Raw genomic sequence first — 6,000 nt, forward strand, 5'->3', positions numbered from 1 at the left:
TGTTTGTGCTTACATGTTGTGTTGAACTTGATGACATTAATACAAAGAGCCTATCTACTGTCATGTTCGCAGATATTGTGGAAAAAATATTTTTGTGTAACGCTACCCAACTAATGAAATATACTGCAGAGGTGTAGTTTTTAAAAAATAAAATAGTTTTACAGATAATCCAGATATATGCGGACCCGGCTATAATGAAAAGTGCAAAATACAAAAATTACACTATTGTCTCTATCAAAGAAAATGAAGATTGAAATCCACCAATGACTATCATTAGTTTTCTTATCTATAATTTTTAGACTAATGCTATCTTCAATTATCAACAATTTAGAGATTGATTTTTAATTTTCTTTTTATCTTACCTTCATTTAAGTAATGTTCCTTTAAGTATTGGAACATCTTTTTTTAGTTTATTTTTAGATTAACTTAAGAATATATTTAAATCATTAAGCTTTCTTAAACACTAATATATTGCATTCAGTATTCACTTTTAACTGACAACATTATAAACTATAATATTTAGATACAAATAATAATAATCTTACTTTCAAATTTAGTATACGTGCCTCGCACGTAGGTTTTTGCTAGTATATATATATGTATATAATTTCACTAGATCTTCTTTATAGTAATATTATTGTATATAAAAGAAAAAGGGTAGTGATATCTATAAAAATTATTAATGATTGGATATAATAAAAAATGAAAAGTGGCAATGTTGCTATTTATAGGCATGAAGAAGAAGAACATCAAATTCATGTACATGTGCACATCACATTTATATGCAGAGTTAATAATGAAGTACTTTTTTTTTTAATTATTATTATTTGTTTTTTTCTTTGATAGAAATACTTAAATAAATTATAAAGATTATTATATAAAGTATTATTTTTTTTTTATATTTTTTATGTTTAAAGATTATTATTATTATTATTATTATTATTATTTTATAATTTTACGGTATTATATAAAAATAACATAATAAAAATAACCAAAATACTACATAAAAGTTTAAGAAAATAATATGCAAATAACATCAAAAATAAATAAATAAATATATAAATAACATTCAAATAACAAAAAAATTAACAGTAAATTAACAACAGTACAATATAAAAATACATTAAAAAATTATTTTTTTAATAAATAAAATTATAAATATCGTAAAATTATTTAAAATTTCGTACAACCGTATTTTTTATAATTTTTAATTATTTTTCTGTATTTATAGAATAATTCTTAAATTATATATATTTAATAAATTATGGCACCAACCCGCATATATAAAACATGTTTAAAATAATTTTGATCATAAATTATTTAGATTATTACTCAATAATTTATAATAAATTTAAGAAAATTACTTTATGGTATTTTTTAATTTTTTTTTTAAAAAAATTTACAGTTTGAGTTTCTAAAGTAGTTTCTATGTGGGCATGCTATCTAATTTTTAGTTGCAATTTAAGTTGCTCTGCTAGTTGCAATAATAGTTTCTATGTAGAATTCTGTAAAATATAAAAAAAAAAACTTATTTTAAAGTGTAAAAATAAAAAACCCATAAATTTATAATACAATATCATAAAAAAATTAATTACAATTTATTTATATACAGCAAATACATTTATCATTATATTTATTATAGTGTACATATTGAAATTTGAATTTGATTACAAGGAGTCGGTTCTACGTAAACTTTGGGAGTTCAATTATTCAAAGTCAATAATTACTACAATTAAATAAAATAAATGAGGATAGTAATCATTTTGTACACGTAATTTTTTTATACATTAAAAAAAAGGTGACCACACATAATTTTGTACACTTTTTCCCTAGAAAAAATTTCAATGTACACGTGATTTAGTAATTTTTTGGTATAGAGTTAGACATGGTCACACAAACCGAACACAACACGAATTTTATGAGTTCTCTTAGAGTAGAAAAAATTAACTGCGAATAAAAATGAGTCAACATAACTAAATACAAAATAAAAATAAGTCAAACACAATACGACTCGCTTAATACAAACTTGACACATTTGATATTTTTTAAAAAAAAATAAAAAATTATTAATGATATAACTATGTAAAAAACACATAATGATTTAAGGTTAAGTTAAAAAAAAATTAATATAAGGAAATTGATTTTTTTAAAAAAACTTATTTTTATTACATGTATCAAAAATTATATATATATGCATAAAAACTAAATTGATGTTACGTGCAATACACATGTCGTATAATTAGTTTTGTTGTTTAGTTTAGGGTTGACAAATTTAAATGCAAGTAAAAAAATAGATCGATACCTAATATGAAATATAAAAATATGTCAAACAAAATTATATATATATATATATAAAAACTAAATTGATGTTACGAGCAATACACCTTGATACATATTTTACAACTTAGTCGCTAAGTTTGATAAAATTTTACATTATTCCATATATCAAAATAAAGTTAAAGAGAAGAAGTTAAATTAACCTTCTTCTTAATTGTCTTGCCAGCTGGCATGTGTGAGAGTTTTCTCTCAAGTTTCGTACGTTTGGTTCTACGTTTGACTGGTTCTTGAGATTGAGTTTTCACGTTCCGATCACTGCGTTTTCACTGGTGGAGCATGATGTCGAATGTGTAGGTTCTTCCTTCGTATTTTCAAAGGTTTCGAGAGTTTCAGGGCTGCGTTTTGGATTGATTTCTCACGGGTTTTGGGTTTTCTCTGCACCTGCGACTGGTTTCTTGCGATTGGGTTTCTCGTTTCTGTTTGTTGCGTTTTCATCGGTGGAGCACGGCGTCAATTGTATAGGTTCCCTCGTTGATTTTCCTAGGTTTCCAGAAGAATCAAGATTGTGTTCTGGGGTTGTTTGGCTGCGTCGAGAGTGTCTTCTCCTACAACGCCTGGTTCTTGCGGGTTCAGCAGAGATTTGGGTCTTTGGGATTGCGTCAGAGTGTAGATTTCTTTTTTGACTGGTTCTTGCGACGGGGTTTGTTTGGTTTGCGTGTTGAGAAGATTATTGTGTGTTGGGATTATTGTTCTCGGTTCTGTTGTTTTTCTGGTTTTGATGGCTTCGCCGAGTAGAGCCATGGATGATATGGAGTTTCAGTATGGGCATATAGAATTAGATGATGAGGAAGAATGTGGTTTTGAGATTGAGGACGACGTTGAGGAAGCGGTTCTGGTGGACGATCGTTGGTGTTTGGTGGGGAGGTTCTTGAATGCGAGATCGATAGATTTTGACGCTATGAAACATACGTTGGCTGGGTTATGGAAGCCGGGCAAAGGCTTGTTTGTCAAGGAATTGGGGCCGAACCTTTTCCTATTTCAGTTTTACCATGAGATCGACATTAAGCGTGTTGTCAATGGTAGTCCTTGGACTTTTAATAGGCTACCATTGATATTTGGTAGAGTTCCACGAGGTGGAGATCCGAAAGCTGTAAAACTTAATCAACTGGATATGTGGGTACAGATTCATGGCCTTTCTACGGGATTTATGACGGAGAAAATTGTCTCTACAGCTGCAAACTACATTGGCTCCTTTGTTGAATCGGATCCTAAGAATTACAATGGTCTTTGGCGGGATTATCTCCGAGTCAGAGTGACGGTAAACATTGATGTCCCATTGAAACGACGAATGAAGCTTAAGAAAACGGGTGGTGAGTGGTTTTATGCCAATTTTAAATACGAATTTGCTCCGACGTTTTGCTTTATCTGTGGTTTGATAGGTCATTCAGAAAATTTTGTCCTAAGCTATTTGATACACCTGAGGATGAGATCGTTAAACCCTATGGGAGCTTTATGCGTGCGCAACCACGAAGGAAAAATTATCTATTGAGCTCTCAGTATTAACAAAGAAGTAACTAAATTTTAAATTTGAACAAAATATGCCAACTAATTTTAAGGGTTATTACAATAAATATTATAATATTTCATATATAAATAATAAAGTAATTATTTTAATATGTGATAAATATATATTTTTTAGAAAAAAAAAATACCATTTCGTTACTTTATATAAAAAATAAATTAAAATAGTTTTATTAAATAGATTTCTTCTTTTAGTGACTTTTAAATATGAAAAAACAAAAATTAGTGTAATGCATGATGTTGGTTGTCGTATTCAATTATAAGATATTACGTGGTTTCTTTATAAGTTATTTTAGAGATTTAATAAAATTGTTATAAAATAAGCTTAGGTATAATATAATCTAGAAATTTTTTTAAATATGAAATATCAAACTATTTTTTAGTAACTAATAAAATTGATTGACATATTAAATTTTGTAAACTAAATAGAAAAGAAATTTAAAAGTCACTTTTTATTTCAGTTATATTTTTTGGTACCAATGAAAATATATATATATTTTTCACATGTAAAAATAATTACCTTGAAAAAAATAAGATTGTAAAAGTATAATTCTTGAGCTCTGGTGATAAATAGTGCGGCCAAATTTTTCTTTAAACCTTTGAAGAAGAAAAAAACAAAAAAGAAGAAAGTGAATCTTCTGAAAAAGAGAGAGAGAGAGAAAGAAAGAATTACATCTAAATTTATTATAAGAAGACAAAAACAGAGAGAGAAAAAGTAAAATATGCCTAAAAAAAATTAAAGTGAATGACTAATAGTATATCACTTTAAAAAAATTGAGAAGATGCAAAAATATATAAACGTGATTGATCAATAGTAAGGAGCGTGGACTTTTAATATCGTTACACCACGTTTCAAAACCACTAACTACATTTTCATGAATAAAATTTGCAACGAATAGTATATAAATAATTTAACAATTACGTTGTGGAGTGTAATTTTCACTTTTTAAGTGCGAAAAAAATGAGTCAACACAACTAATACAAAATAAAAATAAGTCAAACACAATACGACTCGCTTAATACAAACTTGACACATTTGACATTTTTTTTTAAAAAAATAAAAAATTATTAATGATATAACTATGTAAAAAACACATAATGATTTAAGGTTAAGTTAAAAAAAATTAATATAAGGAAATTGATTTTTTTAAAAAAACTTATTTTTATTACATGTATCAAAAATTATATATATATATATATAAAAAAACTGGAGTTACTACCGTTATGCATCTCAAGATATAATATCGCTATAAAAACTCTCTCTTTTTAGAGTGTTTTGTCTATTTCTCCTCTGTGAGTGTACTGTAATTGTTTGTGTTTGTCTCCTGTGATCCGTTTGTAACGCCCTTACTTACATAAAATAAGATGTCATAAATAAACTGGCGTTAAGATACTAATGTTGCTTTTATTAAAAAAAAATAACAACTTTCAAAACATGGGTACCCAGTTGAAAATAAAGTATTACCACTTAGGGAAAAGTAATAGAAAATTTAAATGACAACATCCTCGATAAGTTTAATAAATTAAAAAAAAAACTTTCACCGGAAGATGGCCAAGACCACACGCAGTTACATGATCACACGAGATACACCCCACGCTGCCCAGACTCAACTTGTCACCGAAAGCTTACAGGCTTACTTATCTGCACATAGGGGGTAAATAAAAGGTGAGCTGCAAAGCCCAGTAAGGAAAAACAAAATACTATGTACCAGCATTCACACATTATAACACAAACATATACATCAAACATACAACAAACTAATCATAAGTATAAATAGAGGCAGCCACACAAATACTGAAATACCACACACTCACACTCCAGCTTCCATACAAATCTGGAGTGTCTTACGTTCTTAACCAGATTGCAGTACCAATAACCAGTGCACCCTTACGTACACTGCCTCACTTACCACATCACCATACATGTGTGGTTTCCAACCACTTCTAAGTACCTGGAACATAATTAAACAGCCATATACAATCCATCGACAAAACACTATTTCACCGAAACCATCACATTCCACAGTTTCAATACAATTTATTCAAGCAGTCATACTAGGTACTCAAACCATATAAAAAGCAAGTATAAAGTATAATTATTTTTCCTTACCTCAACTCCGCTGTAATTAACTCTTACGATAC

Source organism: Cannabis sativa, chromosome 9, assembly GCF_029168945.1.
Source record: "Cannabis sativa cultivar Pink pepper isolate KNU-18-1 chromosome 9, ASM2916894v1, whole genome shotgun sequence".
NCBI lineage: Eukaryota > Viridiplantae > Streptophyta > Magnoliopsida > Rosales > Cannabaceae > Cannabis > Cannabis sativa.